The 26,740-nt window shown below is 39.0% G+C and overlaps 1 long non-coding RNA gene across 1 annotated transcript in view; it reads left to right on the top strand.

Annotated features, from left to right (window-relative positions):
* LOC138789635 (uncharacterized) overlaps positions 1-26,740 on the top strand; it is an 82,693-nt gene that overhangs the window by 49,600 nt on the left and 6,353 nt on the right. Inside the window, exon 5 of the long non-coding RNA XR_011362745.1 lies at positions 14,870-15,001. This is a non-coding gene — a long non-coding RNA (uncharacterized lncRNA). The remainder of the gene's footprint in view (positions 1-14,869; positions 15,002-26,740) is intronic.

A 26,740-nucleotide genomic window follows, 5' to 3' on the forward strand; every position in this document is an offset into this window, starting at 1 on the left:
TAATATGGGGGCTATATGGACACAAAAGACATTACAGAGATACACATTTAATCGTCACGTCAAACATGAGGAGTGAGGTCCCTGTTCTCAAGAGCTTACAATCGTTAAAGGAGAAGTTTTATTTTTTATTTTTATTAAAGTATTGTATTGCCCCCCAAAAGTTATACAAATCCCCATTATACACTTATTAAGGTAAATGCTTACAAAGTGCTTTTTTCCCTGCACTTACTACTGCATCAAGGCTTCACTTCCTGGATAACATGGTGATGTCACAACCCGACTCCCAGAGCTATGCGGGCTGTGGCTGCTGGAGAGGATGATGGCAGGGGGAAACTGAGGGACACAGGGCACTGGAGGGACACTGACACCCTCTGCCATCATCCTCTCCAGCAGCCACAGCCCGCACAGATCTGGGAGTCGGGTCGTGACATCACCATTTTATCCAGGAAGTGAAGCCTTGATGCAGTAGTAACTGCAGGGAAAAAAGCACTTTATAAGCATTTCCCATAATAAGTGTATATTGGTGATTTGTATAACTTTTGGGGGGCAATACAATACTTTAATAAAAATTTTTGCTAGACTTCTCCTTTAAGGAAAGGGTTTGAGACAAAAAGCAGAGTGCTAAAGTAGTAGACAATGGCCCCACCATCTTTTATAAATAGGTTAGTGCAAGTGAAGGTGGGTAAACCAGTCACCAACGTCTACTGATCCCATGCCATATTCTTTTTTATGCACATACATGTATGGTGGATGTTGGCACAGGGTTAAAGTAGCACATTTTTTTTATAGCATTCTATTTCAAGTCCTCTACAAGTGAGTTTATGTACTTTTCTATGACTAAAAAAATCTAGATATTCTGTAATATTGGTAGTCTAGTATATTTCATAATCTGCAGTAAATATAGTAGGCAGTTTTTACTTTATGTAATATAAAAGACTAAGAAAATCCTAATTTTAATGGGTTGAGATTGTTTGTATGTTAATATCCCCTTCCATTTCCTTGTATATGGGAAAACAAATTATGATAAAAAATTATATAAAAACTGAAGAAGTCACGGAATATGAAATAAATAATATGGCTGATAAAAGGGTTAAACTGTCACCTGAAGACATGTCTTTCTCTGCCATGTCAGATTCTCTACAGTAGGTATATGTGACAATTATCAATTCATTCTGCTTGAGTGATACTCCCATTTCAAAACCTAAGACTTCCCTCATAAACACAGAGCTAGGACTAAATATATTGTTTATTCAAAGTGCACCGTGGGTAGTTCCATTTCAGATGCATGCATTTGGGGTGATTTATGTATGACACATTTTGCACTACATCTATATAATTGCATTTTCCTCTATGCATAGTACATAGAGTAAGCAGTCAATTAGGGCATATGGACAACATAAAGGAAGATCTCCCACTCAAACCCCCCCTCCCCCATGTTAGAAAAAAAGAAAGAAATTAAAAAGAGAATCTAGCAAACCTCTCCTGTTCATTTGCGTTTATAGACTGTGATATTATCTAAAGGTCCTTTTACATGCGGCAATCTTTTGCAGTCCTTTGCAATAAATTTTACCACACTTTTACATGGGCCAACAATCAGCTGATGGAACGTTTCGAGCACTGATAATAATCATCCCTTTGTAGGCCTCACCAGATTGTTGGGGAGGTAAACAAATTTTTGTCTGAAATTGTGCAAAAACATGAAGATATTAGAAAAGTTTATAAATCCATCTTTACCTAATTGGGGCAACCCACGGGGGAGTGCTTCTTTAAATACAGTTCATTAGAAGGCAAAGGTAAAACAGAAGTGATTCATAAAGTTGTCATGTCTGGAACCTACTTGGTAAGGCCACATGGATTATTTTTCAGGTGATAACATGCCTCCGATACACATTTTAAAGGGGAGACAAATCTAACCTGCTGATATCCACCTTCAGGTAGACCCACTAGTTCTGGTGCTGGCCTTCACGCTAGACTCATGGATACCTTTGTACATTTGTTTATCATGTATTTCTTTTTTACACTTACATAAGCCTGTAGATGTGCAGAGTGAAACTCGTATAACACAAAAATTTATTGATTACATTACTCTATGTGTTGTACTTTTTTTCTCTATCTTTACACATAAAGACTGATAGAAGGAACTTTATGAAGCAGAAATTATAATAATAATAATAATAATAATAATAAGAAGAAGAAGAAGAAGAAGAAGAAGAAGAAGAAGAGTAAAATGATGGGGACAATGAAGAATGTGAGGCATTACTTTGTATACAGCACAGTGAAGGAAGACTGGAGAAGTGATCTGTAGTAATTAGAGAGTTACAAAGGGCCAGACTACAAAGCAATCCTGGAAAAGACAGCTGCTTCCTGCCACATGATCATACTGGTATCCATTCAAAAGTGTGATGATACCGAAGTTACAGAGAGATATAAAAATTGTCTTAAAAGGGGGGAAGGTTCCAGGTAATGGAATAAACACTTTTAGGGTACGTTCACACATACAGACTAGCAGCGGAAATCTCGAGATCTGTTACAAGTCAAGGTCCTGGCAGGTCTCTGTCAATACATACTTCACGGGGTCCCGATGTCCTGCTCTACTTCCCAGCCAATCAGTGTGTTGCCCAGCCGCAAACCACTGATTGGCTGGGCGGGAGAGCAGGACACCATGACCCCATGAAGCAAGGAGAGAGGTGATGTATAAACAGCGGGGTTTAAGGGGGTGGCTGCATTACATACTCGCAGCGGTCTTCCAGACTGCTGCGAGTATGTATTGACAGAGACCTGCCAGGACCTTGACTCGTAGTGGATCTCGCTGCAAAACTGGCAGCGAGATTTCCTCTGTGAGTCAAAAGTTACCCCCTTTTCACAGAATAGGAGATGGCTAACTGATTAGTGGGGGTCCAACTTTGTGAAGTGGATAGGGGATTACTTTTTTTGTTGTGGCATAACCTAAATTTGGAAGTTATTATCCAGTTACCTTGTCTGTATAAGATCTGAGCCAGCACTGAGGTATCAATCTACTTCTATTTTAATAATACCTTATTTTGTGAGTCCAGAGCTGGTTAAGAACGAAAATGTTGATTACAAAACCCTGGATCATTATCACACCAGCCACCAGGGCATAGATGTCATTTAAACTAAGGAATAGGTGAAAGGTCGTCATAGTAACAAAGGATTACTGTCTATGTATACTTATGGCTTTCACTAAGATCATCAATAGAAATGATTTAAGGAACAGGAGGTATTTTAAGAGAAACATTTGCATTATTTTAATCTTATAGTAATGGATTTCCTAAAATTTACAAAAATTCAATTCAGTCCTCTAAATGAAGCTCAAAATTTTAAAAATATCATATGAAATGTTTTTAAAAATCCAGTGATTTCCTTTAATCTGACATTGTAGGAACTAATTAGTGTCATAACAACTATAGTCTGGAAACTTAGATTGATACAACCTTGTATTAGATCTACTTTTAACGGGGAAGACAGCCTTGGAAAAGACAGTCTGTTTTAAAATCTCAGGGTATGTTCACAAGGGGCAGATAGGCTGTGGATCTGTGACAGATTTGATAGATTTGATAGTCAAAACATGCAGCAGATCTGCAACATATCTGTCACATGTGAACATACCCTTAAAGTGTAACTATCATTTCAAACAACTTTGCATAAATCAACAGTACAATCGATTATAAGAAACCCTGTTCTAGGTTTTATTAGGCAAACGAGCCTTACTAAAAAGACTGTTTTCTAACCTCCTCCCTCAGTTTTTATCTGTTCATAATAAAGGCAAAGTCATCGTCATAACAGAGGAGAAATGTGAAGACAGGGTTATTATAACCTATGGGGGGGAGCCCTCCTCTCCTGCCGCTCTCCGCACAAGGAATTGACATGTCAATTCTTTGATCAGAGAGCGACAGAAGCAGAGGCACGCATAGGCACGCACGCAGAGCCCTCCCATACAGACACTGTGGGACACTGAGGCAGACGGGATTCAGCTGCAGAGAACTCCGCCGCAGAGCCTTCACATCTAGCGACTTTCAGCGTAAATTACGCTGCGAGTCTGTCAGGTCCTTGCAGATCACTTTCACTACATACATGCAGCGGTCTGAACGACCGCTGCGTGTATGTAATTCTGCCGGCCCCTAAACCCCTTCAGCTGCCGTCCGGCTCCCGCTCCCACTCCGCTGTATACATTACCTCTCCTCACTGCACAGGTCCCGGCGTACTGCTCTCCCGCCAGGCCAATCAGTGGCTGCGGCAGGGCAACACACTGATTGGCCAGGCAGGAGAGCAGTACGCCGGGACCCGTGCAGCCAGGAGAGGTAATGTATACAGAGCGGTGGCGGAGCAGGAGCTGGGCGGCAGCTGAAGGGGTTAAGGGGCCGGCAGAATTACATACACATCGTTCAGACCGCTGCGTGTATGTAGTGAAAGTGATCTGCCAGGTCCTACCTGACTAGTCACTAGGTGTGAAGGCACCCTTAATCTGCCTAAGATAGGGAAATGATTATGTAAAGCCAGAGGAGATAGGAAGGGAACAAGGGGTCTTCTGCAACTACTAAACTCTCAGTAGGCCTCCAGCTGGAGCCAGTTATTCATGGTTTCCAAGCCACGAATGTCACTGCCCTACAACCTACAACACAGTAATGCAGCACACAGAATCATGAGTAACATGAGTCTTCTAAACAGTCTTGCTTGCCAAGGGGAACCGATTATAAAGGTTCCTTTACGGCTGAGTGTATATTTGTACTGTGTCTACAAGATAAAGTAGGGAGTCTAGTCATAGTCACCCCAGAGACTTTCTGAACTTGTATTCAAGCTACAAAAGGGAATTTCCTTCTTCTCGTATACCCTTAAGGGAAAATCTGTGTGAATCAAATGTCCTGTGCCTACATAAGATATCTACTTGCACAGAGGACTACCTTAATAAATAAGTTCTTTTGGTTTACATTTAAAGTATATTTGGCTGCCTCACAGTAACATCACAGATATAACACACCTGCACCCAGACACTACATGTACAGGAGTGCATATACTGTATGTAAATGTGATCCCCCATTTACATATGGTTATTGTAGTTACAAGGAAGTTACCCAGAGTCCAGCCAATACTCTGTCCAACAGCTACAACTCCCAACTGGCCTACCATAACATATTCTGCCTTCCTGGTCATGGCACTTTTTCCCGCAGTGGCAACTACAGGGAAGATGTATTATTACACATGGCTGAATAGCCAACCAATTAAAGGGGTACTCCGGTAAAATTGTTTTAAAATCAACTTGAATCAGAAAGTTATACAGATTTTTAAATTACTTCTAAGTAAAAATCTCCAGTCTTCTTGTATTTATCAGCTGCTGTATGTCCTGTAGGAAGCAGGGTATTCTCTCCAGTCTGACACAGTACTCTCTGCATCCACCTCTGCCCATATACTGTAAAACAAAAAGAAAGATGGGTAGCGCACACTAAGATATAGAAAAATAACTAAACAGTAGTGCTATGTAATCTCAAAAAAAACAATAGAGAACAAAAAAAGAGTCTGAGAAAAATTCATGCACATCCACAAGTACTGAAATTTTTTTAATTTTTATTAGAGCAATAAAAACTAAAACAAAGAAAAAAGACTGTATACAGAATAAGATACACAAAGAAAGATTGTGGTAGACCTATAAGTACCTATGGTTCCAACCTAATGTCAAAGAAGAAATATGTATAAAAATATAGCATGTATACATACAATTTAAAAAAAAAAGTATTTAAGGTAATGCAATATAAAATAACAGCAATTTTGTACATGCAATAAATACATACAATAGTACAATACCAACCAAGAGGGAGGAAGTGGCCTCGGCACCAAAAAACCCTTTCCAACGCGTTTCGTCAGCTACATGCTGACTCATCAGGGGTCTATGCCATAGTTCACATTACATCATCTTATATGGTACAAAATAATAATCATATACCAATAGTAAGCCAAAAAGCAGTACTAACAGGTGGAAAATGTTACAGCGTCCAGCATGGCCGAATAAGCAAAAGTATAGCATGATACATACGGCGGAATGTAATGCCGGTCCGTCATGTCGCGACACCCGATCATCATGTCACACCACGTGATCAATCCTGCTGCCAAATAAGTCTGCACCCAGTCCGGACACAGGAGAGACACCCCCCCCATGAATGTCAACAAATCGCAACAAGTATGAATACAGTCCTATAACCAACAATCTAAATCTTGTTGCAAGATGGCAATGACAGGAACTGTCCAGAGCAGGAAAGGTTTTCTATGGGGATTTGCTACTACTCTGGACAGTTCCTGTCCCGGACAGAGGTGGCAGCAGAGAGCACTGTGTCAGACTGGAAAGAAGTAATTTACAAATCTATATAATAATATTAATAATAATAATTGAATAATTGAGGTTTTTTTTTTAAAGAATTTAAAAAAAAAAAGGTTGTTTTTTTTCCGGCGTTCACAATGAAAGCTGCTGATTGTCGGCATCTATTCATTTTGACTCAACAGGGGCATTTCCCTCTATGAGCTTCATATGCCCCAATAAGACATATAAAAAAGGGTTGATTTGATCAAATAATACATTCTTAGCATTAATTTTTTTTTTATTTTATTTTTTTTTTGGGGGGGGGGGGGATGACAAAATGTCATCTTATGTGTATTTTCACCCACTTTTAACTTCAGAATAGCTAATCTGATGAATTATATGATGAGAGACACCCTATTTTCATACTGCTTTTTAACTAAAGAGGTATACAAACAAAAATGACTAATATATTGGTTGCCAAACAACTGTCCCATAAACAGGCGAAACAGAAGATTATTTTACAGCTGAAAGATTTAGGTGAACTGGTCATTTATGATTTTACAGAGATATTTTCTTAAATGAAATCCAGTTCCGTCTTGTAATGCATGTCATATGCATTTACCACTGTATTGCAATAGGGTATGTATTACACAGAATAAAACTAATAGTATCTAGTTTCCAAGTAAATGCTCCTGCCAGCAAATTACCCCTTGTCATTGTAAATTTTGAACATATAGGAATGATATTGTAAAGCGAACTCCCGCCGCAGCAGATAATTACTCTCTATAACCACTGACATTTTTATTTTTTGGTATTTTGTCTATTCTTAGCTCTTAAATTGTACATAACATGCATACCATAGTTTACCATGAGATGCCCTTTAATTTAAAGTGTGCCATATACAAATCTTCACAGTGGGCTGCCATTTTTCTGCCATTTCTCCATTAACATTTGTGAGAATGTCGGCTATCAATTCACTATAATTTAATGTCAAGACTAAATAGTATTTTTGAATTTTTGAATTGCCATGGTGTTTTCTACCTGATACAACAGTCTTAAGATTTCCCCTTCTTTAACCTTAGACTTTTAGTCCTTGAAATAATTATGAAATTAGTTCATAATATTAAATTCCACGATACAACAATAAATTAAACAGCCTGATGCACAGTTAGGGATCAGGACTGTATAGTACAGTAATGTTCAGGTACTTTATGTTATCCATGTTCATTACTCTTCTCTATTGATTCTCCTAATCAGAGATGGGCAAAGCGAATCTGACGAAGTTCTGCAAAGCAAATTTAGAGCAATTTGTTAATAAATACGCTAAACATGGTGGCTGTAATGGCTGCCGCACGTGTTTACTAACAGCACTGTCACTCGATGGGAGTAAGGGGTTATCCATAATCCCTTGCACCCCTCCAATTACCTGCAAGCCCCTCTGTGATGTCACCTCCCCCTCACTCTCTATATAGGGTCATTTGCTTCCTGGAAGCGGACAGTCGGCTGTATCGTAGCAAACAACGCAAAGCAGGGAGAGCAATAAGGAGAGATAGGGACTGAGAGGGGAGGATAGGAGGGTGGATTGTGGGCAGATTGTGGGGGGTTTTCTGTGAGAGCTGTCAAGCCAGTATCCAGTTTACCAAGTACTGTAACTGAGTGCCTGTTGTGCCTTATACGAAGTAAGTGGGAGCAGTGAAGTTCATATTATTAAAGGAGAAGTCCATCAAAAATTTTTATTTAGGTATTGTATTGCCCCCCAAAAGTTATACAAATCCCCAATATACACTTATTACAGGAAATGCTTAGAAAGTGCTTTTTCCCAGCACTTACTACTGCATCAAGGCTTCACTTCTTGGATAACATGATGATGTCACGACCTGACTCCCAGAGCTGTGTGGGCTGTGGCTGCTGGAGAGGATGATGGCAGAGGAATGCTCAGTGTCCCTCCAGTGCCCTGTGTCCCTCAGTGTCCCTCTGCCATCATCCTCTCCAGCAGCCACAGCCCGCAGAGCTCTGGGAGTCGGGGGGTGACATCATCATGTTATCCAGGAAGTGAAGCCTTGATGCAGTAGTAAGTGCAGGGAAAAAAAGCACTTTATAAGCATTTCCCATAATAAGTATATATTGGTGATTTGTATAATTTTAGGGGGGGGGGGGCAATACAATACTTTAATAAAAATTTTCACTGGACTTCTCCTTTAACTCACTGGGTGCTGTAAACTCATAGTGTGTTATACCAATTCACTGGCATCAGTGAAGACAGTGTCTGCCTTAATAACTTAGTGGGTGTTGTAAACTTATAGTGTTATATCAATTCACTGGGATCAGTAAAGACAGCGGCCGCCTTAATAACTCACTTTATGTTGTAAACAGATTTATTTACCAATATCCATTTGTGTCCTGGGAGAAAATTGATATTACGCTATTGATCCACCAAGGTCTACTGCTGTCCATGGTGAAAACTGAGCGAAACACCCCCAAAATATAAACATGGATTTCAATTAATGATGAATTCCAGGGCAGGAATTTATGAAATAAGAATAGAATTGAAGTATGTGAATATGCAGAAATGCCATGTAAAAAACTGACCCGTGGAGCTGCATAATGGTGGGACTATAAAACTGCATTTATGGGACAATAAAGCTGTAAACATGTGGGGCCATTGAACTGTGCACCTGTGAAACTATGGAGGTGTGTATTTTTTGGCACTATGGAGCTGTGTTCTTGTAGGACCATGCGGCTGTGCACTTATAGGATCATAGAGGTGTTTACTGGCAGGGCCATAGAGCTGTGCAGTTGTGGATCCATGGAGTTGTGTATTTTGGACTGTAGAGCTTTGCACATGTGGGACTATACAGCTATGCACTTGGGGGACTATAGATGTGTGCACTTTTGGCACTACAAAGCCGTGCACTTGTGGGACTATAGAGCTGTGCACTTGTGGGACTATAGAGCTGTGCACTTGTGGAACTATAGCACTGTTCACATGTGGGACTATAGAGCTGTGCACTTTTGGCACTACAAAGCCGTGCACTTGTGGGACTATAGAGCTGTGCACTTGTGGGACTATAGAGCTGTGCACTTGTGGGACTATAGAGCTGTGCACTTGTGAGACTATAGAGCCGTGCACTTGTGAGACTATAGAGCCGTGCGCTTGTGGGACTATAGAGCCGTGCGCTTGTGGGACTAGAGCCGTGCGCTTGTGGGACTATAGAGCCGTGCGCTTGTGGGACTATAGAGCCGTGCGCTTGTGGGACTATAGAGCCGTGCGCTTGTGGGACTATAGAGCCGTGCGCTTGTGGGACTATAGAGCCGTGCGCTTGTGGGACTATAGAGCCGTGCGCTTGTGGGACTATAGAGCCGTGCGCTTGTGGGACTATAGAGCTGTGCGCTTGTGGGACTATAGAGCTGTGCGCTTGTGGGACTATAGAGCCGTGCGCTTGTGGGACTATAGAGCCGTGCGCTTGTGGGACTATAGAGCCGTGCGCTTGTGGGACTATAGAGCCGTGCGCTTGTGGGACTATAGAGCCGTGCGCTTGTGGGACTATAGAGCCGTGCGCTTGTGGGACTATAGAGCCGTGCGCTTGTGGGACTATAGAGCCGTGCGCTTGTGGGACTATAGAGCCGTGCGCTTGTGGGACTATAGAGCCGTGCGCTTGTGGGACTATAGAGATGTGCACTCATCTAAATTCTTTTTTTTTTTATTGTGGCACTGCATGCTTGTGGAAGAGGCTACACACCTCTGGGTCTATGAAGATGGCAGAGGTGGCTGCTTTAAGTTTGGTGTAGCACATGTCTGACATAGTAGCTGCTGATTTATTTGATGGATGAGCTGCTCACTTGTTGAATGACGTAGCTGCTCGCTTGAAGGTGTAGCTTCTTAGTTGGAAGGTGGAGCTGTCCACTTGTACAGGCAATCCTCTCACCCAAATGCTGTGCTATTTAATTATACTGAATAATTTTGTATTTTAAAAAAAATGTACTTCTAAAACATTTTTTTAACTTGAAATCATGGAGTAAATCTTAGCTAGCTTAGAATACCAGATTTTTTTGAAGTTTACTATAACTTACTGGAAATAAGATATTACTATTCTACTAATATAAATAGAAAGGTGTCTATCATGTTCTATTTACCATTATGGGCAGGGCAACTATCAGGACATCCAGTTTCTTTGCATTTCTATATAGTTTGATGTGATTTACACAATATGCACAATAAAATACCACTATAAACAGATCTTTCTCTGCGTAAAGCACCAAAAGAACAGTAAACTGTGAAAAGTCGTCATCAGTCATCAAGAAGCTGTCTGCAAATGAAGCATGATGAGATGGTAATTACATTTATTTGAGAAGACTAAGCAAGGGTTTATTCACACTGGCTTGTGATCTTGATCTCTGGTGGCTAGGTGATCTGGGGAAAGCAGCTGCAGTCCTGATGCTTTGTGACAGAGCAGATTTCACCCATATTAGGAAAGTAATAATCTGATTACAAATCTCCTTAGAGGGCTCTGGCAACAGGAAAGTGACAGGCTGAGTTCTCTTCTCTAAGACAGCTACATGTTAAATACTGTATAACTAATAAACTCAACAATCAAACCCATGGCAGGGTGTAAAAAAGAATAAGATAATTCATAGGTAAGTTTTATTAAACTCCACCTTATTGTGTATTGATAAAGGCAAAACTTAAAATAGAGAAAAAAAAATAAAAAAAAATCCACAGATGTCCTCTCTGCATGCCCAAAAACCATCACCGCACTTCATTTGATGTGTGTATTTTTAATGTGCAATTCAACACGGTCTTCTGGGTTTTGTGCGCTACAGTTTTTAAGACTTAAGAGAACCCATTCTTACTATTAATACTGTTCCTTTTCCAAGACTTTGGTATAATACCCTTTATGTCCCAAAATGACCACCGGGGTCAATGCTGACAATCAGTAGATGACAACACTCTATTCTGTGACCCCAAAGGCCATATTTATTTACTATCAAATTAAAACCCTGGTGTGGTCTATTTAGCAAGTTCTGCCAACTGGAAAACTGAAGCAGAACCACTGGCAACAGAATCCATCCGATGGACAACCCCCAGCTACTTTGTTCTCGGGATTATTACTTTTATTTTTTTTAAGATCTGGTTATTTATATTTGTACTGCATTTTCTTTTCTTTTTGCTCACAGTTCTATCCTTATGAACCCATTAAGTCTACAAAGTTAATGTATAGAATTTCCCCTTTCTGCTTTACGTGTGTCGAAAATACAATGGCTTCATTATTCAAAAATGAAGTAAAAAAAACAACCTTCAAAAACCACTACAAATTTATGATTATAGCTTACTATGAGTATGAGAGCAACATATTTCTAATATGCAAACTGAAAATGTTAGGCTAATAAAGATTTGGTAAATGTAATAGGGATCACAGTCTAATGTATTGAACTTGATTTTGTTGGCCAACTTATACTACATGTTTCTGACTGATACAGCTGTCAGGCCAATATCGGCTATCAGACGAATAGGTCATGTTGGGGTTTCTAGTGAGTAAGGCTGGGTTCACATTATGTTTTTGCAATCCATTTTTTTATCCATTTTTGGATGAAAAAAAATGGACGCATGTGTGTTTATCAGTTTTCATCCATTGAATTCTATTATTCCAAAAAACGGATCAAAACGGATTCGTTTTTTTTAACGTACACGTCAACCTCATTTTTGTGTCCGTAAAAAAAAAAAAAGATCCGTTTTCATCTGTGTTTTTATAATGGAATTCAATGGAAAAACAAATGGACGCACACATGCATCTGTTTTTTCTATCTGTTTTTTGCAAAAAAACGGATTGCAAAAACGTAGTGTGAACCCAGCCTAATAACAATAATCATTAAAAGGGCTTATGGGGCCTCTACATATTACAAATCTAAAGCAATGTTTGTCCTCATGTCCTTCAAAAGGTCAAGTTTTCTGAGAAAAGGGGAACTTTGTAATCTAAGCTCAGTATAGAAAATCTTTAGGCCATGTTCACATAACATACTATTTTTGAAAAAAAGGGCCGTTCTTTTCAGCTTGGGTGGCATTGCATTGAAATCAATGCAATTCCGCCCATTCCATGCACAGGCTGCACCGACAACAGCCGCTGTTCAGTGCGGCCATGTAAATGAAGTCAGAGTGGTAGTAAATATAAAGAGCCATTGGTTGGCATTATCTGAAACCAACTATTGATTCCATAAAATGTCACTTAAAGTCTAACAATAGACAAGAAAAAATAAGTATTTATTTTTGTTATGATCAAAGGTGATACAATCAAGTTGGTTTAGGGCCCTATTACACCAAACAATTATCGCCGTATTTGGCCGATTAACGACTGCTCCGGACGATAATTGTTTGGTGTAATAGTTCATGGTAAAAGGTAATGATCAGCCAATATGCACAATATATGCTCCCCTCCCTCCGCTAGCTGTCTGTGCGTGTAGTAGCACAGGCAGCGAGCGGGGAACAATGAGGAAGTGAGCGCTGGTCTGACAGGTCGGCGCTCGCTTCCTTCTATAGATCAGTACGTCTAATACCGCCCTTGAATTGTTGTGGCCTCTACCTTAGTGCGCTCTAGAATTTAGAAGGTAGTAGTGTTCTTGTAAAGAAACTGCCAGGCATTGGCAGAAGACAAGGGGTCTGGTAACAATCTCCTAAGCAAAAGGAATGTTTGGCAAGAATGGGGGATAGACACAGGGTAATTACTCCTTACTTTACTATGAATGAGCCAGTAAGCTTTCTTATTCCGTAGCATTGACTTTTATTTAACATATCAAAGTTGAGGTAGTAGATTTGCTGCCCTTGAGGCCCACGATCTTTCAGGCCCACTAGCTGCTTTCTTTCTGTTGTTTTCTGCTTTCCTCTCCTGCCCTTCTCTTTCCACGCTAGTCACTCACATATTGGTTCACTACTGCTGCCCATAGTGTACATAGACATCCGCAACTAGGACCAAGCCTGTTGTGATAACGGTATGAAATGATATGATAATATTCCCTTTGTGATAGTGATATATAAAATCTGCACCAACTGCCCCTGGGGCTACACAGTGTACAGTAAAGTCCCTGTAAAGCACACTGCAAAAAAAAAAAAAAAAAATGGCATGGAAAAGAGTATTATTTTCTTAGAGCAACAATACCACGCCTATATAAAATAGTCCGGTACACACATAAACTTAACAGATAAACAACAGATTTAGGGTACGTTCACATGTACAGGATCTGCAGCAGATTTGATGGTGCTGATTTGAAGCTGCAGATTTGCTTTGAATCTGAAGCTCCAAATCTGCTGCAGATCCTGTACGTGTAAACGCACCCATAGGCTATGTTCACACGTTTTTTTCATCTCCATTTAAAATGACGTCCGTTATTTTGAGTCTAAAATAACGGACGTTTTTCGAAGCCTGGCATCCCCTTAATGCAATGACGGGTGTTTGCACATTATCTTAGTTTGGGGTTACTAATTGCCCTTTGGTTGTGTCTTAATTGACAAATCCATTGAATTTAATAGTAAAAACGGAGAAAGAACAGTGACAATAGAAGAACTGTGTGTGAAAAACTAATACAAAACGTCCGCTATTTGCAAAAAACGTCCGAAAATAATGTTCATGTTCCTTATTTTGACGTCCGTGGCAAAAACGTCAGTTTTTCAATGCATTGTGTGCATAGGACGTCCGTCTTCCCATTGACTTCAATGCAATTGCATTGAAGTCAGTTAAATTGCTGCAAAAATGGACGTTTTTTTAAATAGCGAAATCGGATGTTTTTTTCTCCATTTTTGACGTTGTGTGAACATAGCCTTAAAGTGACAATGTGTTCTATATTTAGTACATGCGTCTGAGGCCCAAGCTTAAATTTTACTCACATTTTACACAATTTTTACCACTTTTTTTACATTATATTTTGTTACATATCATGTTACTGGCATCATAAAGGCAGTATTAGACGACCCGATGCATGGGGTAAGTGATCGGCAATCTGATCGGTATTTGGTAACAAAGCCTATTAGATAGTTTATTAATCCTGCTGGCAGGGCTGCACAAACATTGTTAGCCTAACATCTGATTTGAGAGTAGAGCTGTCAGTCACACTGCCGTCCCACATTCAGCTTCTCCACACTGTAAACACTGTAGAATATGGGCAACACAACAATAATAGTAATAATGAGAAATCAGAATATCAAAGCTTCCTACAAATGCAATTTCTTCAATTCCACTTTTTTATTGCAGTTTGCCATAATAAAAAACCTTTTTGTTATAACTTATATCTTAGAAAAGGTTTAAAGTGTTTTATAAGGTTACCTGAGGATAGATTGAGAGTCGTAGATATATTAAAAAGTATAGAATATGTTATATTGTTCAGTGAAAAGTGAATTTTCAAAAATATAATAGTCAAGGGCATAAACGATTGTCTTTAATGAGCTGTCACTAACATACTTCAGCTAAAGAACCATGATTTAAAATTTTTTTATAGCAATCAAATTTAAAAAGAAAAAAAAAAACAGCAAAATTACTAAGTAACATAAATACTAAAGATGTCCAATACATATTGCAGGATACCTAGATACTAACATAATAAAGGAGGAAATTAAAGGCATTGGTTGATCAATCCCGCATCTGACCATACATCCTGTGAGGAAATTAAGAAGTCATAAGCAGGTCCCTGATATACGAAGAAAAGGAATAAGTAAGTAAAGAAAGACAGAAATAAGGAATAAGTAAGGAAAAGTCCCTCTCTGGCAGACCAGACCTATCCATGAATTACATGAATGGCTATGTTCACACAACATTTTTTCAGCTCTGTTTACAAGTCTTTTTTGAGTCTAAAATAACGGACGTCATTTAGCTGTCTGGTCTCGGCTGTTGGTACATTATTCTAGTTTGGGTTACTAATTGGCTTTTGGGTGTGGCTTAATTTAAAAAATGTCCATTGAATTGAATTGTGAAAGCAGTGAAAGGACGGAGAAAAATTAAAAACTGTGTGTGAACAACTAATACAAAAAGTCCGCTGTTTTAAAAAGAAAATAATTGTCATGATCATTACTTTGACGCCCGCGGTGATAACGTCCTTTATTCAAGACATTGGGGCAGATTTATCAAAGGGTGTAAAATTTAGACTGGTGCAAACTCTCCACAGCAACCAATTACAGCTCAGCTTCCAGCTCTGGTAACATGATAGAGGAGCTGTGATTAGTTGCTAGGCCCAGTTTGCACCAGTCTAAATTTTACACCCTTTGATAAATCTCCCCATTGTGTGCATTGGACGTCCGTCTTTCCATTGACTGCAATGCATTTCAGTGCAGTGAGTTAAATCGTGGCAATAACGGACGTTAGTTCAAATTGTAAAAGCAAACGCCTTTTCTCTATTTTTGACGTTGTGTGAACATAGCCTTTATTCATTTAAAGAAATGGCCAGCATGTAATACACCATTTATGGTTAGGTAGATAACACTCCTGCAAGGAGGTGTGCTTAGGCCTCTGGTGTAATGTTGTTAGTTGTTGTTTATAGTATTAGAGCAAAGTTATCAAATGCACCCCTGGCATATGCCATGAAAAAGGTGCATGGTTTGCCTTTTCAATGGCATGTGGCCTGCATACCCTATGGGCGGGTGGGGATTGGGGGAACTTTGGTGCGGCGTGGCAAGCCAGGAAGCCAATGCGCCATTTAAATAAATTATCAGTCACACATTGCCTATTTAGAAATGTGCGGGCAATAACAATGATCATTCATTGGCTGATCACTGGCCCATTTACACGAGCAATTATCAAGTGAATGAGCATTCCTAGGAGTGTTCATTAACAATGATAAGTCCACGCGAAAGGGCATTAAGGCTTTTTACAGTGACCATCTTGTAAATATTATAAGTCATATATTATAAGTCAGTTGTACAGTAAGTCACAGGTCTAAAGCACAAGTATGAAAGGGGCCTGCACTATGCAAAAGTGTGAAAAATAAAAATAGGTGTAAATTGCCCATGGCAACCAACAGCTCAGCTTTCAGCTCTACTAAAATAAAAAGCTGACCTGTAGTGGGTTCCTGTTTAAACCAGTCTCTATTTTACAGTTTTATGAATCTGGGCCATAGTCTTTCCTGTCCTAACATATCCTAACATATAGTGCTCTAGATTGAGGTCTAAGTATTTTATTTTGTTGAGTGTATACATGTAGTGGGTCTGGTCAGAGGTATGGTATTATTATAGGGGCCTGAACCACACCCCTTAGAAATAGCCATGCCCATGTTTGTGGAGATTTACGGCTCAGGTGTCAACCTGTGGAGGTCTTTCCCAGGTTAACATCTATTTGACAGATAAATATGGAACCAAGGAAATTGCTGATATACTGTACATATTGTAATCACACACACACACAGATCATACTCACCATCCCTCCAGTGACGATCGGCACTTGAATCCCCAGCCACCTGCGACTCCGTCACCTTGGGCCGGCGTTTTTGGAACTCCCTCACTTCCCAGTCTGTGTGAAGTGAATGGGAGAGAAAAGGCTGCCGTTGCGCAATCAGGGCTGAGCAAGCTGGAAGCCATGTGATGCAGTCCAGCCAATGAAAAGGCTGCTGGTGCGCAAGTGCACCAGCAGCCTTTTCATGTCCTATTCACTTCACCAGAAGACACAGAGGAGGAATAAGACCTGACCTGGGATCTGCCATGGGGAGCCATGCCCCCTCCTTTTAAGCCACACACTTTTTTCAAACGTGGCAAGCACTGCGCCAACAATTTTTGCACAAGGCGAGGTGTGCACAAAAATGTGGGACTTTTGTATGCAAGTATGGCAAAAAAGGCTTAGTAAATGCAGCCTTACTGGTTTAGTTGGCCATTAGCCCGTCCCAATGCTTCTCTGTAAAGGGTCAAAGCAGCACTCTAATGCCCAAGCCCAGGCTTCCATACACACAGGCCAATATCTGTTCTCACTCCACTTTAAGAGGCTCCTCACCCTCTCAATTTTAAACCGAGAGTCCAGCCTTTTAAGGCTGCTACCTCTCAGCATGGGGGCACATTGTATTTGGCATCACCACACACCTCTATATTGGCTGATCTAGGGCCTATCCTAATACCACATGGTTGGCAGTCCAGAAGACTTTGGGCCATATTACACCAGACTATTATCATATGAAAAATTGTTAGATCATTTACATTTCAAAGATAATCGTTTTGTGTAATAGCGAGCAACGATTAAACGACCAACGAGAAATCGTTGATCGTTTGATAGAAGTTGCACCTATTTTCATCATTGATCATTCACAAATCGTTCAAACACTGTTCGGGTGTAATAATACGTTTTTTTTTTTAAGTAACAATCACCGTCCTGTGTAACAGGGTAAACGATTTAAGATTGTTTGTCATAGCGGTTGTTTGAAATCGTTTATCGCCCATGTAATATCACCCTTACATTCCTTTATCTAACCACCACAATTCCATGTGACAATGCCGCTAAGCATTGTGGACCATTATCTAGTAAGATCTTTAATAACACATACTTAAATATATGCAAGCACAAATTCTGTTTGTTGTGTATTTAAAGTGACAGGTGACTATTTATAAAACTATTCAGTTCTGCAGGAGAGAATTGACAGTTCATCCCTCTTACAGATATACCATAACAACACACCACAATACTTTGTACTGCTATAATAAAGACCATGGAATCCCTCACTATCGCAAAAAGAAATCTAATTTCACAAGGTTTTTTTGTTATAATGCACTAGGGTCCCCTGAGATGAAAAGCAATCAAAACAATGTACCTTTCCTATCATGACTGACCCTTGCTGAGAATTGAAGCAGTGGTGGAGCACTGATGTTAAACGTGTAAAGGAAACACATTCTGTGTCTTAGTAAATTATTTTTTTTTTTCTATCACATACTGCCAGGGAAAAAAAATATTTTTTCCATAATAAATAAGTTCTAAAAATATACTATATTGTTTGGTGTTCCTTTTATATTTTATTTTAGTTTGAAATTCAGTAGACAGAATAAAGGGCCATCTCCCAGAAATATTTTATATATATATATATATACACACACACACACACACACACATATATATATATATATATATATATATATATACATACATATACATATATATATAATCATTATTGTGTGCTATCTTTTACTATCTATACTAGCTATTTTGATATATGCATGTGTGTGTATGAAAATTAACAATTTATTTGATCTCATACATTGTTGTTATGGGCTATGATAAAATACTTTTAATGCTTCATTTATATAGTTTCCCATATTCCCAATCACCAGTTCAATTAATATTATTTGCATAATATTATATAATATTCTACTCCCCTCAGACTTAACAGCATACAACCCCACTCCTAACATCTATTTCTAAAATGCATATAGTAGAAGTACTTATCAGAGGGATCTACATGGAAATTGTATTCAAATGCTGCTGGCCACGTAAATTATGACATTTGCTGGGATTTGAAAACTCAACAGACAGACGTACGAGACATTTGAAGGAATGCAGAGACAAATTCTGTATTTCAAGGGAAATAGTAACTCACAATGAGCAGCTGTCACTTATACATGACTTATAATACAAGGAATAACAGAAAATATTATTTCTGTGTGAATGGGTTAGGAAAAACAGAGAAAAAAGGTCAGTGTTATAGGTAATAACTTGCTGAGACTCAAGACAAACTTGAAATTATTTATAAGGAAAACTTATACTGCTATTTTTTTCATATTTTAGGATAATATATAACTGTATTTAAATTCTTTGAGAATATACCTTTATATTATGTGTTAATACATAGATAAAATTATTATAACAGTATAATATAAAATATGTCTGAAATATATGTCTAAAAATGGAAAAAATGTCTATCTGAGTCTTCTACATAGTGTTATATATTATATGTTTGTGTCTATCTATACAATGGAACATGTGCACAGGTGTCTGTCCCCTAGACTTTAATGTACCGTGGCACGTTGTTACATAGCAAAATTGGCCGTATTTTTTCCTTATTTTGTTGTAGTAGTTTGCTTTTATTTTACTGTATGTGAACCTACCTTAAGGCTGGGTTCACACTACGTATATTTCAGTCAGTATTGTGGTCCTCATATTGCAACCAAAACCAGGAGTGGATTGGAAACACAGAAAGGATCTGTTCACACAATGTTGAAATTGAGTGGATGGCCGCCATTTAATGGCAAATATTTGCTGTTATTTTAAAACAACGGCTGTTATATTGAAATAATGGCCGTTATTTACTGTTATATGGCGGCCATCCACTCAATTTCAACATTGTGTGAACAGAGCCTTTCTGTGTTTTTAATCCACTCCTGGTTTTGGTTGCTATGAGGACCACAATACTGACGGAAATATACGTAGTGTGAACCCATGATCTTTATTAGCCACCTATACCCTATACCCTACATGTTCCTGAAGTGCGAACCTAGCCTAAGTTTTTACAGGTCAATCTTTTTCTCCCCTATCACTTTAATCTTCATTGTTATAATAACTTGGTTCACACACTGTAAAATGAAAACAATAAAGCAGCATTCTTTGATCTAATAATGGGTTCCATTGAAGTCTATGGAATTAATATCAACATTGGAACAGCAGATGTTTTTATGTGTGTACACATTGTGGGAGATTTATGAAAGGGTGTAAATATACACCTGGTGTAAACTGCCCACAGCAACCAATCACAGCTCAGCTTTCAGCTCTGGTAGAACAAAAGTGGAGCTGTGATTGGTTGCAGTGGGCAGTTTACACCAGGTGTATATTTACACCCTTTCATAAATCTCCCTCCTTTTTTGCCATTTTTCCACAAAGATTAATAGAAGACATTATTAGATTTACAAAGACTGACACTTATTATACCTATTTTATGGCCATTTTTTTTTTTTCTTCATTTTATATAAACCCAGGATTAGGAAGTAGTTGCTACTGAGTTACTGTTTGTTGTAGCATAATTTTTATTGCAATATGTGAATATACAATATTTTTACCCTATTTTGTACAATATTTCACACCACTAACAGAAATAATAAGCCTACGTAAATCATTAGTGATAATCAAAATATTACAGTAACATAAAAGCACAAAATTAAAGTACAAAAAAATTATGTAAAACGTACAAAAATTTTCGTATCCTTTTTGAAAAGAATATTTTTATTCAGTAATGGGTTTGTACACAAGAGGTTCCTAACTACTTCACCAAAACCTTTCTGGTTGGCTATCTTACATCACCAAATAGTAATTAATAGTATAAGTTTGTCGTCAGACCTATTTATCTACTTATAGAAAATAAAAAATTCTGAAATGTACATTGATACCTAAGACAGAGTTTACTAAAAAGAATAAGCTAAGTTTGACTTTTAAAAATGTAAGGCCTCCAATAATTCATTTTACAAATAGATCTATTATACTGTATGTGTTATAAACTTTTTTTGAATGTCTAGAATGTATTAATTTTAACAGATTAGTAAAACAATTAGTAAAACAATTTTATTATTTCTATAATATCATTAGAAATATTTTTTGTATGCTTGTAGATTTTGTAGGCTATATTATGTAGTAGTAGTAGTAGTCAAAGTAGTAGTGTTTTGATGAAACCTGTTCCTGTGTTACGAAAACTTCAATATTTCTGCATGGCAAATGGCATCGAAGGACTGCTGGGGGAATTAAAGCCGCGGACTTTCAATTTCTATGTTTGGTTAAAAAAAATAAAATAACATAAACTAAAATAAGGGGAGATGGTTGCTGTAAGATGGTTTTCAATTACCATCCATTTCTCTCTTAAAAAGGAAGAAACACAGAGGAGGGGAAAACGGGTCAGGGCAGCCTGTGACAATGACAGTGTGATGGGCTGGGACCCCTGTGGAGTTTCCATCTGCTATCATTAAGGTGACTATTCACACATGAAGAAATCCCTCTTGCTGTGCTGACAGGCAGGCATCAAGAACTATGACAAGGCATTAAGACGGAGTCAGGGAAAGGGGTTGTCATATTCGCAAACAGCAATGCCTCTAACAGGACCTCCGTTATTTTACAGATTTTTTTTTTTCCCTTAGTCTGTCACCTGGATGTGAGGTAACCCTTTCAGAACAAGGCTTGGGAGAATTTAAAGATATGCTACCTCGATTCTTGATTGAAAAAAGCTTGGACTTACGGATGGTAGAAGGCGCCAGTAGAGTGATTGACATTTGTATCAGGTGGTACCAAGAGGTTCTTCTATAATAATGTACAAGTTCTGATATTTATTTAAACATTGAATTATATTTGGCGGCAGCTCAAAGAAGAGATCGAGTTATAATAAAATTCAGACTCTGTCATATGGACATCTGACAAGAAGGCCTCAATAGGGGTCCACAAATCTGGACCCCCACTGACTTTCAAAATGAAGGGGCCTTCATAGGAATCAGTTTTACTCTTTTTTAGTGATTTCAAGCTAAGAAAATTTCTGAGCTGCCAAAAGAGTTCTCATTAACTATTCAGTCGCCATCTCTTCTTTTTGGAAATTATTGGAAAGCTAACTTTATGGAACCCAACTGATGTCATCTTCTGATAAGGCAGAAAGATATGCGTTGGAAGATTTTATTAAGTAGATTTCCCTTTTAAATAACACTCAGTATAATTGTGGCAGGTTAAAGGGGTTGTACAGTTGTATAAAACTAAAGAAAATTGGGGCAGACATGAATAAGTACCATAAAAAAGCTGTATGCTGCTCATAAATTTTCCTTCCGTTATTCCAATGGTGTCTGGGTCCCGCTATACCCTACTTCTTGTTCTCCATCCCAACAAACAGGACACACCTCAGCACTTTTTTATTGTTTCCTGCTGGACAACCCCTAAATAAAACCTACTATACATAAAGTGAAGGCAAGGTGATGTTATATCATTATTCTAATAGCCATTTTGAATGCAAACACCCCCTTACTTCATACTGAAAAATTTCTGCAGTAAATTGGAATTACATTCAATACATTTTCCAGCTTCACAGAGGAAATAATATTACGTGGAAATACTTTAAGGGTATAAACCCACACAACATATACGCAGCAGATATGCAACAAATACGCAGCAGATTTGTTGGTACAGATTTGATGCTGTGTTCAGTTATTTAGATCTAATCTGCTGCGAGTTTGCTGCGAGTTTGCTGCGTATCGCAGCAGTAAATACGCTGCATATACGGTGTGTGGGTTTATACCCTAAGGGTGGGTTCACACACAACGCATCTGCAGCAGATTTCACGCTGCGGATCCTTAACTGTCATTTTCAATGAGAATCCATACTCACAGCGGGATTGTCACCCCGCTTTGAGTATGTAAAAGGCAGCCCCCTTAACCCCCCGTGGCCCTGTACATTACCGGGTCCATACTTCAGCTTGTTTCGGGGGCTCCCAACATCTCCTGGCGCTCAGCCAATCAGTGTGCTGTCGTGATTAGGAGACAGTTTTGTAAGTTGGAAATACACCTTAAGGCCATGTTCCCACTGCGTAAGATACCGGCCGTTCCGTGAACGGGCCGGCAGCACTACGTAAGTTCCGTAGTTGTTACAACGGCTGTAATTATTATGAAACTTACATAGTGTGAACATAGCCTTAGGCTAGCCTTAGGCTTATGTAAAAACAACGTCCGTATTTTATAACAACGGCTGTTATGCAAATAATGGCTGTTATTTTTGAAACATCAAATTTTTGTACATCAAAAGGCATTGTTATAAAATATGACTGTTGTTTTTACATAGCCTTAGGCTATGTTCCCACACAGTATTTTTGCTCAGTATTTTGGTCAGTATTTTGAAACCAGAATCAGGAGTAAATTTTAAACACAGGAAGGCTATGTTCACACACTGTAAAAATTTAGTGGATGGCTGCCATTTAATGGCAAAAAACAGCTGTTATTTTAAAATAACGGCCACTGCTTAGAAATAACGGCCACTATTTACCATTAAATGCCAGCCATACACTAAATTTCAACAGTGTGTGAAAATAGCCTTTCTGTGTTTTCAATCTACTCCTGGTTTTGGTTGCAAAATATTGAGCAAAAATTTATATGGTATAAGAAAATTGTATTTAAATAAAACTGTCACCTCAAGATATAGAACTTTCTAATATAGTGTTATCACTAATAGTACTGGCTTTAGTGTTACTTTTGCATGATTCACCCCTGACAGGAAATAGTAAATAGAAAGACTACAGAATATCTTCTACAGCTCCCCAACTCCTCCCTCACTTCACAGACAACGCATCACCTCATGATGTCATAGAAGGCATGGTTGTATCTTTGTTTTTGAGCTCTACCTCTGCCCCCCTAAGTAATCACCTCTGACCAGTCCCTACAGCCTGTATCACTATCCCCCTGTCATATACACAGAAAATATATATATATATATATTTTTATTGGGACATTAACCCTTAGAGGACCGGGCCAATTAAAATTTTTGCGTTTTCGTTTTTCCCTTCTTGTGCTTAAAAAGCCATAGCCATATCATAACTTTTATATTATGTGATGGCTTGTAAAAAATTCAAACTATTGTTAACAAATATATGTTCCTTAAAATCACTCTATTCCCAGGCTTATAGCGCTTTTATTCTTTGGTCTATGGAGATGTGTTAGGTGTCATTTTTTTGCGCCATGATGTTTACTTTCTATCGGTACCTTGATTACGCATATACGACTTTTTGATCGCTTTTTATTACAATTTTTCTGGATTTGATGCGACCAAAAATGCGCAACTTTGCACTTTGTGATTTTTTTGCGCTTGCGCCATTTACCGTGCGAGATCAAGAATGTGATTAATTAACAGTTTGGGCGATTACGCACGCGGCAATACCAAACATTTTTTTTTTTTTTTTTTTTATTCATAACATGGGAAAAGGGGGGTGATTCACACTTTTATTAGTATATGCACACTGATCACTCATTGAGATCTATGCTGTATAGTAATACAGCATAGATCAATGACATAGGCACTGGATTGCTTCCGGCTGCTGCAGCCGAAGCAATCGAGTGCCGAGCTGGGATCAGCGCCATTACAGGGCAGACCCCGGCCCGAGTCGGATGTGTGGATCGCACCTCCTGGACAACGGAGCGATCCACCCCACTAGACACCAGGGAGCGGCTGCATAAGGTAATCGGATGCAGCTGTCATCTTTGACCGTGCCCGCTAATAGCCGTGGCCCCGGGCCCCGATTATCGTGTATATCGTTCGAATTTAAAAGATAATCGTTCTGTGTAATTGCAGGCAACGATCCAAAAATCGTTCGTATGTCGTTGATTTACATCTGAACCTAAAATTATCGTTAATCGTTTGCTGTAATTCCACATTCGTTCACTCACGTTCCACATTTGTTTACTAATCGTTCAGTGTAATTGCACATTGTTCATTGCTTTGTTAGGAATAAACGATCTTAGTAACGATTGCAATAACGATTGCAATAACGATCGTAATTAACAACTATCGCTCTGTGTAGTATGGTGAACAATTTCAGGTTAATAATAAACCATCTCGTTTGCGATCGTTTATCGTTAAAAATCGCTCCGTGTAATAGGACTCTAACACCATGCTGCCTGCATCTTTCTTACATTTCTTTAAAGACACTTTAGGGCTATGTTCACACTGCGTATGAATCCGTCCGTAGATCATACGCCGCCGTACATGTGTGGCTGAAACTACGGGCGTGGGAAAAATAGACATGTGGCTGGATGCGTACGAACCGCAAACATATGCCCGTAGTACAGTTATGCCTTCCTAGCTTGTTTCGAAGCGATCTGAGGCAGGTCATTTACTTGGAAATCTTCGCCCAGTCCCGTAAACCACACAGAACCTTTTGGATCAAAAAATCAAGTTCAATTTGGCTGAAATAAGTACTCCGGACGGGAACGCATGGAAATCTACGGCCGTGAGTTTCAACATTTCCGACCTCAAACAATGGTCTTGTTTATTTTTCACGGCGCCGTATACGATCCGGCCGTAAGCTTATACGTAGTGTGCATTGTGCGGGCGTATATCGTATACTTTCAAGCAAACGCATCAACCTCAAAACTACGTGCGTATATTCGCGGTTCGCACTACGGACGGATTCATACGCAGTGTGAACATAGCCTAGTACTGCAATGAAACTCCAACATGTGTGAACACAAATAACAAGCAGGTGCAATGGTGTGCAGTACAAGTGCAGCCACCAAATACAGAACTAAGACCCCCTAAACAAAGGGATTTTGGGTTGGTTAAAAACTTAGACAATCAGGCAAGCAATTATACATGCTTCTGCAGCATTTTTTTTTACCTGATATCAGAGTATCCCTTTAAATTCAAGATATAGATATAGATGTTTGAGCCCAGGACCCCAGCACTGCAAGGCTACAGTGCTAACCATTGAGCCACCGTGCTGCCCAACACTGACAGCAAAATATAGGCATTATTTAGAGCAGTCTATATATTCAGGCGGGAGTAAGGTTGGAAGCTGTTGCCACATGATGATGGAGGGTGTGACAGCTTGGTTTCAGGATCCATTCAGTGATTTCCTGTCCCTGTTCTGTTATCAGAATACATTCTGATCACCAAGAGAACAATTTTCAGTTACACTGTATGTACATATTAGAATTAATGAAAAAGTAGCTCCTCAATTTAAAGGGATTTTCCACAAATTGAAGTGATAACATAGATGCTAGATGTTGGCATCCATGTGACCTCTCCTCTAACCATCATGAATCTACAGAGCGGTCTCATATGCATGGAAGTCTTCAAAAGCGCTGTGGACTCAGGATAGTCAGATAAGAGGTCATGTGGGCACAAACTGCTCTAGAACAGTGGAATGTGGCATTGGATAATACCAATGTGGGAGCACGATCACAAGCACACAAGCTTAGTGCTAAGGCTAATGAAAAACCTGTATTGCTTCTTTAAGGAGCTGTATTGGCGGCGTCTCAGAGATTGATAACCCATTGATCATAATTTTTTGGTATATTTTAGTGACATGTGATTACATTATACCAGGGGAATACCCTTATGCTTAAAGAAGCACCCGTGCTCATCACATTCCCATGGTGCAGTGTCAGCACTGTTCAGGTCCCACTAGTGACCTCTCCTTTAAAACAAAAACTCAAGTGTTTCTTTAACCGCTTAAGGTCTGAGCCCATTTTCATTTTTGCACTTTCGTTTTTTCTTCCTTGTGTTTAAAAGGCCATAGTGCTTGATTTTCATTTGTGTTTACGCCATTTGCCCTAGGGTAAAACTGACATGTTATATATGTTCCTCGTGTCAGTACAATTACAACGATATGTAACTTTCATAACTTTTGTTTTATTTGACAGCTTGAAAAAAAATAAAAATCTTTACAGTAAAAACAAAATGTTCCTTACTTTGCTCTATTCCCATCCTTATAACGCTGTTATCCTTTGGTCTATGGGGCTGTGTGAGGTGTCATTTTTTGTGCCAT

The sequence above is a fragment of the Dendropsophus ebraccatus genome, chromosome 4, assembly GCF_027789765.1.
Source record: "Dendropsophus ebraccatus isolate aDenEbr1 chromosome 4, aDenEbr1.pat, whole genome shotgun sequence".
NCBI classification, from domain to species: domain Eukaryota; kingdom Metazoa; phylum Chordata; class Amphibia; order Anura; family Hylidae; genus Dendropsophus; species Dendropsophus ebraccatus.